Raw genomic sequence first — 14,705 nt, forward strand, 5'->3', positions numbered from 1 at the left:
AAAATTACCCTTGAAAAAATATTTTTTGAAATGTTTTTCAAAGTGCGATAGAAAGCCCTCGCGATTACCTTTCCAACGATATATAACTTTTTGATGTTTGGTAATGTATTTTGGGAGATATCATTTCATGCATCTAGTGGGACGGTTTCTGCGAGAGTTGCTCAAATGCATTTTACTGCATTGATAAACATATTTAGCATGTTTGCAAAAAATAAAATGTTCGTCAATACTTAGATATTTTGGAAACTAATAAATGCAAGGTGTATAATCATTTTAAGACACTTTTTTTCATTAAAATTGTTTAAACCGGAATTTTTGTCCCCTCGACTTTGGTTAGAGTCGAGGGACATAAACTTCAACAAATATTAACAGTGGCCTATATAATAAAAAACCACATTTTTTTTAAATTTATCCTTGTTTTTCTTTCTTAAAATTGAGACAAATGAATCTTATTCGGAACACTAGTTTTCTTTTTTAATTGATTCAGTATGACCTATTTAAAATAATAATATTCAAAAACGATTACTTTTCAATTTTTATCAAACAATAACAATTTTTATGGTAAAGTGTCAATAATAAACTATGATAATAATAATAAACAATAACAATGCATTAGAGTGATAGCGCGCCTCTCGCATGATTCATTCTGTTGGATAAATTTGTAGCTGACAGATGTGTGATTGTTTCAAGTTCTTTGGAAGAATTGAAACAAAAAACAAACTTTTGGTTACATTTTTACGTTTACTACAATATAGTTTTCTAAATGGCATAACAACATTTTTCTTCTATATGACGTAATCATTGCAGTAAAAAAAGCAGTTTATTCCGTTCAGGCTGAATGTTAACATTCACTTGAGTGAGTGGATTGTATTTTTACCTTTAAAGTAACGTCCTTTTGAAATGTTTGATTTGCAAAATAATATTTTCCTAATGTTTTAATCCAACCTGGTTTTCCCAAAAACCTTGGCTTTTTTGTATTTTGTAAATCGGCTAGCCAATTGCAAATTTCAAAGAAAAAAAACTTTGTTTCCGCCCGGGTTCGAACCGGGGACCTTCTGCGTGTGAAGCAGACGTGATAACCGCTACACTACGGAAACTGATAGGTAATGATTATTTATTCTAAATTTTGATTTGCAAAGCTAAGGTAAATCTAAATGTTCAGATAACAGGGGTTTTAAACCAGAACTGCTAAAAGCTCGTACTAAACTACGCGCTTAAAACTCTACTTCAAAATCAAACAGTTAAAAATGCACTTGAGGAATTATGGTCTGGCAGCCTTGCGCTGCGTTGACAAATGCATGGGAAAACTATTCCACCCTCATTTGTTTAGTTGGTAATTGATTTGCCCGTTGAAACAGAACGACCCGTTGGATTAAGTGCATGACGAAATTGCATTAATTTTACTGTTGGATTGTGACATATAGAGATCTCTGGAATGACTGACACTTTACTACGCGGTCCACCATATGTGGCACATTTTCCAGCACAGTGCCCTCTTAAACCGAAAGAAAAATATCGGTTTCTCTCTCATTCCGGTGGATAAGCGCTCGATTTTTATTGACTTCCCCTTTGGCTTCCAAAGAGTTCTCCGCTGTTTCGTATTTTTCCGAAAATCTGGACCCAGAACCCGGCAGTCAGTGACAAACTTTGACAGACTAGCACGATAATTAATCACTTTTATAGGTTTTCCGTTGGGAGGTCTCTCGGGCGCGTTCTACAGATGCAGCTCTTTTTTTCGTAGGAAATTGTATGGGCGCGCCTCGCGAGATTAAGATTGAACTTTTAACTACCCTTTCGAAACGATTTTTGGTTCGGTTTCGAAGGTTCCCAGCCACGGTGACGGAATAGTTGGTCGTAAAACAGATGCAATAAAGGAAAAAGGGATACGTTTGAATGTTAATCAATTAACGTTTGGGGGAAGGCTTTTCCAAAAGTCATCGAAAAATCGACGACTTTGTGACAGTTTTACTGGCCGCGTGATGATTTAATAGACGAGCCTAAATTTATGCATTTTTGCTAGTTGGTGTAACTTTCCCGAGGAAACTTGTTTAGAAATTGGAAAGGAATCCATAAATGTCTAGAAAAAATTTATGGCAAAACCATGCATAATGGCATGTTTTAATTAAGATGATTACTCCTGCTAACTTCTTGAAGTGGGAGAGTTAAATAAAATATCCAAAACTATTTTTTCTAGAAAACTCCCAATAGGCGATCTAAAATTGGTTGAGCTGTTCCGGAAATATGATTTTTTTAAATGTGCTTTTTGCAAAAATCAACGAAAATTGCCATTTTTGGACCACCCTATTTCAGAGAGGAGCACACTAATCACCGAGTCTAATAATTTGGTTTAAAGAACTCCAAATTTGAAAAAAAACGGAGCACTTTTGATTTGGAGACTTCCTGTTTGACGTGGAATGGCTGATAACAAAAATAGTTTATGGGACCTTTTCAAAAAAAAACTCTAGACTTGTTTGTTTTTTTCCTCTGAAACAAACTAAATTTTCATTATTTTTCAGTAAAAAGTATTTAAAAAACGTGCAGATGACAATGCATTTTTAAGTTTTATAATTCGTAAATTGATCGAGAACTGATCGAAAAATTGAATGGTTTACCTTTTTAAAACTAACCCGAGATTTTTTGAATTAAATTCATACTACCTTTTCAAAACCCTCTCCTAAGCAATGTTGACAGCGCCTGTCGCGGTGTCAGCTGACCATTGAATGAACTAGGCCCTTTAGGTTTTTCAATCGTTTCCACTTCAATTCCAACAGGGTAGCCAGATTGCATTTTTTGATGCAAACATTAATTAAAAGATGCAGTTAAATAATGTAAAAATGAGGTTGCGAGAAAATTATATAATTTTTTTTTTGCAAAATAAAAAATACGAAAGAATGCATACAAAATGGAATGAAACCAAACTTCTATATCAAGAAATGTTCAAACTATATGACAAATTTATGAACACGCAGAAAAATGTTTTGTAGAATCAGCCTGTACGAGGTTTGAATCAACAAAATTTTTGTTGAATATAATCAACGCCGATTTTGCGTTGAAACAAACCTTGATTTTCTCAATTCCACAATAGTCTTTTGTTGTTTCGAAAAAGCTGCTTTGACGTTTAGCGTTGATTCAACAAAAATAATGATTTTCAAATCAACAAAACGTTTTGTTGATTCAAATATGCCTTATTTTTCTCCGTGAATCATACTACAATATTAGTGAAAAAAACGTTATGGACATTGTGTGACCCAGCCCAGGAATAGATTCTAAAATAATAATTTATATTCTAATAATATAAATAATGAAAACAAGTATTACTGGCTTGATTACCGGTTGAATAATATTTGAAAAATAAATTGAAATCGTATGAATGTTACTCAGATTCACGATACTATTTTTTTTATTGAAGTACCAAGCTATGGCAGTTATCGCTTAAGGAATGTTAAACAATTCACGAATGTTTATTTGGATAACCCAAATAATGACCCCTTTTAGTTCAAAGTTACCTTAATTCAATAAACAACAACATCCATTCCAGGTATTTTTACTTCTTTTTCTAACGACTTTCAAATAATCCGAACCATATGACGAACAGTAATTGTTCAATGAATTGTTGACATTCAGACTTATGAAAATATTCACAAAATTTCATTTAGCTTGATCATACCGGGAATTGTTACATATACCATACTGGCTATGATGCTGTTATGTTCTAACAATGGATGTGTTGAATAATTCAAACCATATGACGAATAGTTATCATTCCAATAATTGTCGATGAATTGTTTGAACTATTAGACTTTGCTGAAATAAGTGACACCATTCAACAAATGATATCGTTAAAATTTTGTTTTATGGTTATGACAATATGACAACGATATCACAAATGGTAACCATACTAGGTGAAGTTTCTTTATAATTTCGACCATTCTTCGTTCGATTATGCGGGGACTTACAACATAAACGGAATCGACGTAACACCTTATAATGTGGCCCTCTTAAACCTTGCGGTTTCGTCAACGGATCCACAGGCGTGTATCGTTCTTTTTGCGACAAGACTCCGCCTCCCGGGTCTCCTAAGTGTGAAGGTACGGGCACGGGGAGAGGGCACCGAATACCTATATTTACACTTAGAATTTTTTGCGTCCGCCCCGGGATTCGAACCGGCGACCTCTGGATTGTGAGTCCAGTGCGCGGTCCGATTGATCCACACAGGCAGACAACATATAGGTGGGTAATTCTCCGCCAACTCACACAGCAGTTGCCCCGACCCCTCTTCGATTTGCGTGAAACTTTGTCCTAAGGGGTAACTTTTGTCCCTGATCACGAATCCGATGTCCGTTTTTTGATATCTCGTGACGGAGAGACGGTACGACCCCTTCCATTTTTGAGCATGCGAAAAAAGAGGTGTTTTTCAATAATTTGCAGTCTGAAACGGTAATGAGATAGGATTCGTGATCAGAGACAAAAGTTACCTCTTAGGACAAAGTTTCACGCAAATCGAAGAGGGGTCGGGGCAACTTTTTCCGATTTCGTGTGAGTTGGTAGCTATTTTTAGACCACGTTTTCCACTTTTTCTCCATCGAAATTGACTACTTTATCGACTTCATTTTGCTGGGCGAGATAGGACGCCGTCTATTTTTAGGCAATGACTCAGCACTTTTCCACTCTTGCACTTAAAAAATCCAGATGGCAGCACGATGTAACGCCACGTCCCTATTACCCAAGTATCAAATAAATAACACTTACATTGCTCGGAAACCGGCTGAAATTAGCTTGATGCCAGTGAAAAACCTAGCCACGTAGCCCAGTGGATACGCTTCCACCTCGTAAGCGGTAGATCGGTGTTCAAATCCCGGCTCGGACCAACACAACTGGTGATCTTTTCCCTTCTGGAATCGATTGCTTAGTAAAGGGAAGGCAGTGTATCATCACAAACTGGACCTTATCACGACACCTTAAGGAGGCGACCTATGGAATGTTAAGATTTACCTTAACATGTTAACATTGAAAAAATTAATGTTATAGTTGATTTGTTAAAGTTATAGTTAATAATGTGAAGTAATTGACAGATTTTTTGATAAAAACGTTCACAGATTAACGTCTTCTTATCTGTGGCTAAACCTTTATCAGCTTATTGTAAAATTAATACAATTTTCTTCAAAATGTTTAACTTTTAAAAGTTATGTTTACGTTTATGTGAAGTTTCGGTAATTCCAAGTACCTGCAAAATTAAGATAAGCAAAGCATGATTTAGTCCAATGCAAATAGTTTTAAAAGTTTATGTTCCTCGATTACAACTGAGGTCGAGGAGAGCAGTAAAATCAATAGGTACCGTATGTCTTTGTCACCAAAATTTGTGAAATACCAAGATAAGTATGTAAAACAAATCTTTCGATATCTTATCCCTATAGGAAAGGACTTTCAAGTATCTTTCTGAAAATACAAAATATGAAGAGTATTTCAGGTTGTTTGCAATAACTGTAAAAAAAGCAAGAGAAAGAGAAAAAAAGAATCCATTATCAAACCAAGTGTTTTCGACAGCATCACACCAATTACACGTGCATCATGTTATTCTCTACAAAAAAAGTAATGTCCTATTTTCCCCCTTCTGGATACCCTCCCACCGGAAAAATCCATTCCAATTCGAAGATTATCGCACGTCCATTAACAACGTATTTTCGACCATAAAAAGTGTAAAAGAATTTGGCATTCCTGCTGGCCGGCCAGGACTAGCCCGGAAAACAACAAACTGACCCGAGTGTACAACGTGAAGATGGCCTGTTTTTTCCTCGGAAATCACTTTCCTGCTTAATGACCCTGTGAAAAGGAGGGGAAATTGTTCAACATGGGTTAATTATAAAAGTATTTTTATGAGTATAAGCAAGTAGAACAGTTTGTTTAGAAAAAAATGTTCAAATATTATAACTAAGTGAAAACAATTCATAAAAAACTTTAACTAACAAATAAATGGTAATACATCTTCTTCTATATCTAGCAAAACAATGCCAAAGGGCCGTTGTGGGTTTGTAAACAAAGAGTGTATCCCTTTCATGCCAGATGTAAACATCCTCTAGCGTGAGCAGGACACACTCTTTGTTTACAAACCCACAACGGCCCTTTGGCATTGTTTTGCTTGATATATAAAAAAAATTTCGACGGTTTTGTTCGAACGCGAATCAGTTCAATACGGAGCGTCGGATCGAGGTGCTTTTTGTTGCGTTGGGTTCGTATAAACCCGAGGAAGGTTCTTACGCTAATTAATTGACACTTTGGCCACTCTAGAACCGTTTCCGGAGCATCGGCAAATTGTATGGAGAAAGTTACGTAAAATCATATTTTGATCACAGTAGGCTGAATAGTCAAAAATCAAAAAACGTCAACAAACGAAAAAAAAGGCAGAACGAAGTTTGTCGGGTAAAGGCTTGTTCCTTATGTTTTTTAACCAGCTGTCTTATATCAAGGTAATGTTATATTTTTCAAAAGGACGTAACTACAGATGTAAAAATTGAAAAAAGAAGTCTTGCAAGCACAACCCCGCTTCCTACATAACAAGTTCTCACATTTTCCCACACCTTTTCCCCCCTAGAATCCTAAAGCAAACCAAACCTCCATTACTGGGAAATGGGACACACGTTCCGTCCCGTCTCGTCCCTTCTCCAAATCGTGGGGGCAGCCAGAACGAGATTCCACACATGTAAATAGTAAGCAATAAAATTTTTAATAATGGTCTTTATCTTGTCCACTTTCTCTCTCTCTTTGTCCCGGTTCCCGTGCTAATGTGGGGGAACCAGAAACGGAACCAGAACAACCCCCCGTAGTTTTGGGCCGGCCGAGTGATGGACGGCCGCACGTGAGTGTCCAGGATCCTGGGAGAGAGGATTTTCCGGTACTAATTTTTACGACCGGGACGAGAATGGGGACGGCACCGGAGAAAAGTTGGGTGGACTTCTCGGGGAGGGCAGTCGTTTTGTTTTTTTCTTCCAGTTGACCACATTGACTTGGCCGATGCTGGTCGGAACGGTTCTGACGCTGCTGCTGCTCCCCTGGGGATACTTTCGAGTGGAGGATTTACAGCTTTGCCAATTTGCTGCTGGCGGTGGACGTGTGAGTTGTCGTCGGAAAATGGGAGAAATTTATAGGTGTTTGATAAGTGAAGAATGACGAAATCTTTTCATTGCCCAGGAAAATATTATTCATACAGCAATTCCCCACGAAAGCAGCATGACATAAAAAACTGTTAACCTAAAATTTTTAAGTATGTTAAGTTACATTGTCTGAGAAATCCGATAAAAATATTTCCAAACACCGCCAAAACGGCAGTTTAAAGTTTCATATAACCTCTTCATATGTTAGCTGGTTTTTTGAAACTTCTTACTATTTTTTCTGAAAGGTCAACTTATCACCTTTTATTTGCGTATAAGACAGTTGAAATCGAGTGAGATGGCGGGGAGTTATGAGTAAAGTAAATAACTATTTAAGATTGAGATTTGGCTTGCGCAAAACGAACTAGCAAACTTTGTGAGGGTTTTTTCTGATTTTCTGATATTTTTAGAATAAAACATTTCCAGAGCTCTACTGCAAAAAAAATCTCATTCTATACAAACAGTAACATTTAACTTCGAGAGCAGTGCTAGACTCAGAGTCATGAACTGTTCTGCCTTGTTTTCGGAGGTGACCGGGTATCCGGAAGTTTTTTCTTCTTCTTAGTCTCCTCCTCGAGGTAAGCTTTCCGCGTGACATAGCCACGAAAGTCCGTTGTATGGTTGCTATCGCAGTTCACGCACTTCACACGCGGCCGGTTCAATCAGCCTCGCTTTCAAAAAAAAATGCGTAAAATTCATTTCACCGCAGCCTGGTTTTGAAATTATTAAATTTCTTTTTTTAATGGTAATTGTTTATCCCGGAAATCAATCTTCTTCTTCGATCTTCTTTAGGATTCGTGATATGTATAAATGAGTAAACAGTTAAATTCACGCAATCACCAAATTTTAGGTCAATTATCTCACCCAGCGCACACCACATCGCTCCACCAAACCGGAAACGCTGGTATAATCGACCCATTTGGACTTCATCCGGATCCGAAAAATTATCAAACTTTATTATCGTCGAATTCAACCAGGCGCATAAGTGCAGCACCACCATTAGAAAAGAATAAAAACTCCTGGTGCTCTCTCCTCTAACCACAATTCGACTATGCCCCCAAAAAGACACAACTTTTCTCCACTGGCTCTAATTTTGCTTATTTTATCTCAAGCTCCCCCATCCCCCGTTCTGAAGTTGGCAGCCCGTTTGGTTGGTTTTCGACGTCCCATAACCTCACATTTTTAACCCCTTGAACTCGCTCCGCTTCCTCAAAAACCCCGCGTCCCAATCCAAGTCCTGCCCTGCGATAATGATGACGCTGTGATGAATGCAATAAAAATATACTTCTTATTTATATAATAAACTCCTGGAATAATTTCCAACCATGATGATAACCACTTTTGCTCTAATGGGAGAGGAAACTCTGGCCGGTGTTGTCGCCTTAAGTTGGACCTGCAGGCCTGGACCAAAGTTCAACTCGACGAGCTGTCCATCCGGTGTGTTCCGTTCCTCTGCCCCGCATCTCGAGCAAGGGCGAGTACAAAATGTAAAATTCATTGATGCGAAAAATGAAATTGTCCTTTTCAACACAAACTTTATGACATGTTTTGTTTCGACTTTGCCGGCTGTACCCATCCGAGTTGGCCACGAGATGGCACTGGAAGTGGGAAAAGGGAATCGCACCCGAATGTAGGCAACGCCAGTGTGCCTCCATCTATATTTAATTTGTGTGTCGAAAACTGTAATTTCCATCTCCGGATTGTTCAGGACGAGGGGGTCACTTGGTGCCGTTTTTCGACGATTCCTCGCGGGAAGGACCAGGCAGGTTCCGCACGGCATTTGCAACCCCACAACTTTAGCCCGATAATAGCGTTTAACTTTTGGCTCCTCCTTCCGCTTGGGAGGGCGCAAAGCCCCGGCCGGCCAGGTTCAGGTTATGGTCAACGTTTTCTGAGCTGGAGCTGCCGGGTAGAGAGAAGTTTGTCACCAGCAGCCCGAAAGACCCACATGAACTGCCGAAGGAAGGAAGTCACGGAAGATGCAACGCAGGAAGACATCAGCAGATGTCTTCTGGAGAACTGCTGTCCAGTCCAAGGGTAGGGTTTAGGTTCTCTAATGACTCCTGGAGCAGACGGACTGTGTAGTGGAGTAATAGTAATAGGTAGTGCGTTCAGTTGGAAGAGGTCTGTAAAATGCACCGAAGCAAACGTAAAAGTTACGTTGCCGGACAAGAGCGGATGATTTGGTCTCCTTCCTTTGAGGATGTGAACATGTATTTACTGTATAGAACGACTGGCGACTGGCGTCGTATTCTGGCGTTATCAATAAACACAGAGGCATTTATACAAAATAGTTTTCTTGGATATTCAATATTTTATGTCGAGTATTTTGTACAATTTCTCAAATCAAATTTTCTTTGCATTTTTTTAGGAAACCGTATCCATGCATTTCCTTTGTCAAAAGCAGCCAAATTGCAGCTTCAGTTTTTCCTTACAATTCTTCATACAAAATTGAAGGTGGGTAACACTAAACGAATGCCATGAAAGCTTGATGCACACTGCGACGCCATATGTTTGGTAGCTACCACGTGGGTGAGAAATTGCTGGAATATTCAATTGCAAACCTTTTTTCAACTATTTCAAGATATCCTGATATTATTTTGTCGATTTCAGAATCTTTGGATGACAAATTTGTGTTTTGTTGCTAATATTTCAACCACGTGGCAGCTACCTGACATATGGCGTCGCGGTGTGCATCAAGCTTTCATAACATGCTAAGGAAAATTTGATGCTTTTTCAGGGAAAACCGTTGATTCCGGAGACATCGGATTGTTTGCCGATGCGCCAGCTCTAGGTACAACGAATCCGTATGCTCTCTTCGGGAAAAATGTTCTCCAGACCATTCCGCTTAGGCCTGCCCGTACCAGAAGTTGGCGCGTGATTTTCCCAGACCTGTAGGAACGTTTGAACAAAAAGTTCCAATTTACCATAGTAATTCAAATGTATACTTTAACCCTGATGCGCGCAGCCAGTTTACAACCAAATGAGCTGATATTTGGCATGAAAGTCCCTATGAGCATGCCCTACAAGGGGAACCATACTAAAACTTGATCGATGAACTTTTTGAAAAACGTACCCACCCTACTATTTATCATTAATATTTGAATGCACAAAACTCTTATTATTATTTTTGTTCAAAAACAAATTTAAATAAAAACGTATTTCAATATTTCCAATTTGTGTGATATGTTTTAAGGGGACTTTAAAGACTTAATTTGCGCAAAAATGTAGAACGGTACAAAATATGGTACCGAAGGTGTGATTTTTTGAAAGAAAATTGTAATTCGTAATTTTTCAACTATTCAATGAATTTTTAAATTTAAGAATCTAGCCCAACATTTGAAATTGTTCAAAATGAGTGTTTAAGCCCTTTAAAGAATGATTTCGAAGTTTCGAAATAACAGTCAACTCTCTGGTTGTCAATATCCAAAGAACCGTCAAGAAAGGGAAGCATCAGTTAAACAAAAAAAAAGTTAAACACCCTTCCAAGCTTCGTTTAGCAAAGAAAATGTATATCGTCGCCATCGTGCTAACTTGTCGTACGTGCATTTTGGGCCAAATTGAGTTAAGAACGCCATTTTGTGCAGCTCACAATGCCTCACCTTTTGACCTTCACAGATCCCCAAAATTCGATTTCAATCCTGAGATATTCAACAAAAACCGAAAAAACTCCGTGCATTTTTGTCACTTTGCATATGAAAGTAGTTTCAATCTTGTCGTGCTATCTTGTCACTCCATGAAAATTGATGTAAGTGCGACAAAAGGCCAAAGGGATTTCAGGCCAGGAAAGTCAGGATGCGTTTGTCGCACGTACAAGCTAGACTACCGTAAACATTTGTAATTATAACTCGGGACTCCAGCAACCAACTTCAACCAAACTTCGGAACAATGCACAGAATGGTCAGCCAAACAAAACGTGTTTGTTATTGTTTACATTGCGTGCGCTCGTTTTTGTATATTCAAGGTCAAACATTAAAACGCGTTTTTCTCGGAACGTCAAAATGGCGGGTGCGACAAGATAGCACGACGACGTCGATATGCTAGCTACACAGTGAAACTGGTGTAAATTTGGAAGGTTTAATATTATCGCTTTTATGATGTAATTTTACACGGAGAAAAAAGAGTTCCCAAAATCGTGAAAAAGCGTTCGTGAAAATGGGAACCACCAACAAAGTGTTCAAATCCCATGGTACGATTTCCAAAAACGTACCATGGGATTTGAGCACTTTGTTCGTGGTTCCCATTTTCATGAACGCTTGCTCACGATTTTGGGAACTCTTTTTTCTCCGTGTACCTCAATTTAGACTGAAAAGTAACTTCACAAGAAAACTGGTAAAATTACCGATTTTCAGAGGTAAAATTCCAAAGTTTTTCTGACATGAGAGATAGCCGAGTGGGTTGGGCACGGACTTGGTAATGTGAATATGACTCTCTGGGGTGAAAAGACCTGATTTTTTTTCTTCGGTACATACTTTTTGTGTATACGTTTTCTCATAAAATATTACATCGTCAGTTGTGTGCTATCTTGTGACAACGACCATTTAATACTCTTTGAGGAAATCGATTTTTAAAGTTTGTTGGTAAATAATTTCAAAACTATGAATGAGAGAGCCAAACTTTTTGAAGCAATCGGTTCGTATACTATCGCTTAACAAACGCTCCAAGTTTCAACTAATTTGGTTACACCAGTTAAAAGATACAGTAAATAATGCAAACAAAAATCTGAAAAGCACGTGTCACAAGTGTGTTTCGAAAGTAAAATTGTACTGCGTGTCACAAGTGTGCACAGAATTCCCATACAAACTAAAATAGGCTTAAATCAAAAGTTTAACCGACTTAATCAGTATATTTTCAAAAACAAAAGGTTGCATTGTCTTTAAAAAGTATGTTTGTACATAAATTTGTGAAAAACAAGAAAAATTTTCCACATTTTCCAACAACATGTATGACGTGTCACAAGTGTGCACAATCATTTTGATGATAAATTGGTCTATGTCACTAGTGTGTATTGCGATATCCGGGAAACAGAAGCGAGTTTCCAAAATCGGGTTAAAGCATCTTGTAGTGTTTGTTAAGTATAGCAAAATGTCATCATTAACTCATTTTCGACCAAAATAGTCTATGTCACAAGATAGCACACAGCTGACGACATGCTTTTGCATGCGATTTTACACAGATTTTTTTACCGTGTATGATTTAATTTTACCTCAATTTAGACCGAAAAAGTGACATTTCAAAAGAAAAGTGGTAAAATCACACATTTTCAGATGAAAAATTACACATTTTTTTTTACCAATAGCTTCCGAGACAACACAAAAAGAAAAATGAAGACTAACTAGACGAGATGAGATGAGAAAAATACATTTTTACAATTCCGTCGTGAAACTACTTACTTTTCCTGTCATTCTTGAACGACGAAATAGCCTACTTTTCTGTACCAAAAATAACAGAATCGAATAGCAACACTTTTCAAAATAAATGCTGAAAAGTTCTACTTTTCAGCACTCAAATGGGTGCTGAAAAGTTGAACATTTCAGCACTTGTTTCGAAAAGTAACACTTTTCAACATTTTTTTGATTTAAACGATTTATTGACAAAATACATGAAAATTTTACATAAAATTTCACTCAGTGTGTGTTTTTTGGAATTGCAAAAAATGTTGTATGGAACTCGTTGCAAAACTTGATTTTTTCAGCACTCTTCGTATTTATCCAACTCGGTGAACCTCGTTGGATAAATGTACGACTCGTGCTGAAAAAATCCTCTTTTTGCAACTTGTTGCATAAACTACTATATCAGCAACCAGTAGTCCGATTATCAAAGTCAAACAAGAAAACTGTGGGATTTTTTGCAGTCTTTCAAAAATATAAGTTGTGCTTTTTCTTCATGCAATAATTTTGAATAGCAAAAAAATAAACATTATTCGAAAAAAATCACCTGAAAAAGAAAACGGTGCACTTTATCAAAAAATGTGTGAAACCATTTTGCATTGAACATTTGAAAATTGAAATAATAAGGCTTGGTCTCAACATTTCAATGAAAAAAGTCTTTTAAAACACTAGTTCAGTTGATTTGCAATCATAAGTTTTCGAAAATGTCAGATTTGACGAAAACAAAAATTTTAGCGAAAAATACGTTTAGTGTTACTGTACATCGAAAATTTTCAAAAAATCGTAAAAATTAATATACTCAATCATGATAAAAATGTTTCTAAAAGCTTAAAGTTAAAACGGTGCACTTAACCAAAAAAATGAGTGAAATTAATTTTGATTGAAAATTTGATTTTGCATCCTTGACGACTGTTGAAATTTAGTTTTTAAATATTTTTTTTTCCGAAAAATATCATTTTTAAAGGTGTATAGGGACCATTCATAAACCACGTGGACACTTTATTCGGAAGTCTGAAATACGCATGGTACATTTTCAATACATGCTGATAAAATGCGATTTTGCATAATTCTTAATTTTCGTCATATTCTCAATTAATGTCATGGCCATTATTTTTTTCCGATTCTCGCTTTAATTTCCCTAACTTCGTGGTGTAAATTAAGAATATTATGTACCTGCATGCACATTTTGTTTAACTAGCCCGTAGAAGATTTAAATCATTTAATCTTTTTCCTGAACATGAGCATTGATGTTCAAGTACATGTACTAAAATCGCAATAAATTCCCAAATTCGCCATAACTTACTAAACGCCAAAATTAGACGCCCTGAACCGTAACGCCCGTCCTTACCTTACCCCTCTCCGTATCACATCCCGATTGTTTCCCATAAATTACCGTCAATTCAGATGAAATCGGCTGTCTAGCTATCGCAGTGATTACTTCTGCCTCCGCCAACTCGCCGTGACGCATGAATTTACACCAAGCAACAAAAAAATCAGGGAAATCCAAACGCGAATCCCTCATGTACGATACACTGCAGAATATCGCTAGGATTGTGCCGATTATGTGATTTGCTTTAAATATAAAAGAGCCATAGCGCGATGCGCTAGGGGAGAGGGACCAACTTTTGGAGCAACTCGATGGAAATCATCACAAGCAGGGATGATTTCGATCTAGTTTGGGATAAAATGACAGATTGACAGGTTGACAGCTTGTTACTTACCAAATACACTCTGGATACTACGATGTTGAACACTTCAATTTCACTACACCTCAAATAACTTGAAACCTTGAAACAGTACCTTCATGTTGAAGTCCGTAATAGAGGCATTCATGGAAATTATCGAAAAAACCTTAGTATAGATTTACTTAACGTACCAAAATGGGTACGCTCACCCTAAATTTCCACCCAAAACATCGAGGGAAGATTTTTCACGCGTAACGTGGTGGGAAAAAATCTGATTCACGCAAGAGCACGCGAAACCTGGCCCCGCAAGAGGCTGCAATTGAACATTTTATTTATGATTCCGCAACGCAACGCAAAACAGGGGGAAAAAAGGAACCGTTTTGCCCTCACACGAACTGTTTATGTTTGGCTGATGTTTGTTAATATGCTTTTATGATTTGTGCCCCTCCTCTCTCTTCCTCTTAGGAGCATCCCACGTTCGAATA

At 37.5% G+C, this 14,705-nt stretch overlaps 1 non-coding gene across 1 annotated transcript; it reads right to left on the reverse strand.

Moving 5' to 3' along the window:
* Nucleotides 1-1,024: 1,024 nt before the first annotated feature.
* Nucleotides 1,025-1,097, reverse strand: Trnav-cac. Its single transcript has one exon. It is a non-coding gene; the product is annotated as a tRNA-Val (tRNA).
* Between the last annotated feature and the right edge of the window lie 13,608 nt (nucleotides 1,098-14,705).

The sequence above is a fragment of the Culex quinquefasciatus genome, chromosome 1 (genome assembly GCF_015732765.1).
Source record: "Culex quinquefasciatus strain JHB chromosome 1, VPISU_Cqui_1.0_pri_paternal, whole genome shotgun sequence".
Lineage (NCBI taxonomy): Eukaryota > Metazoa > Arthropoda > Insecta > Diptera > Culicidae > Culex > Culex quinquefasciatus.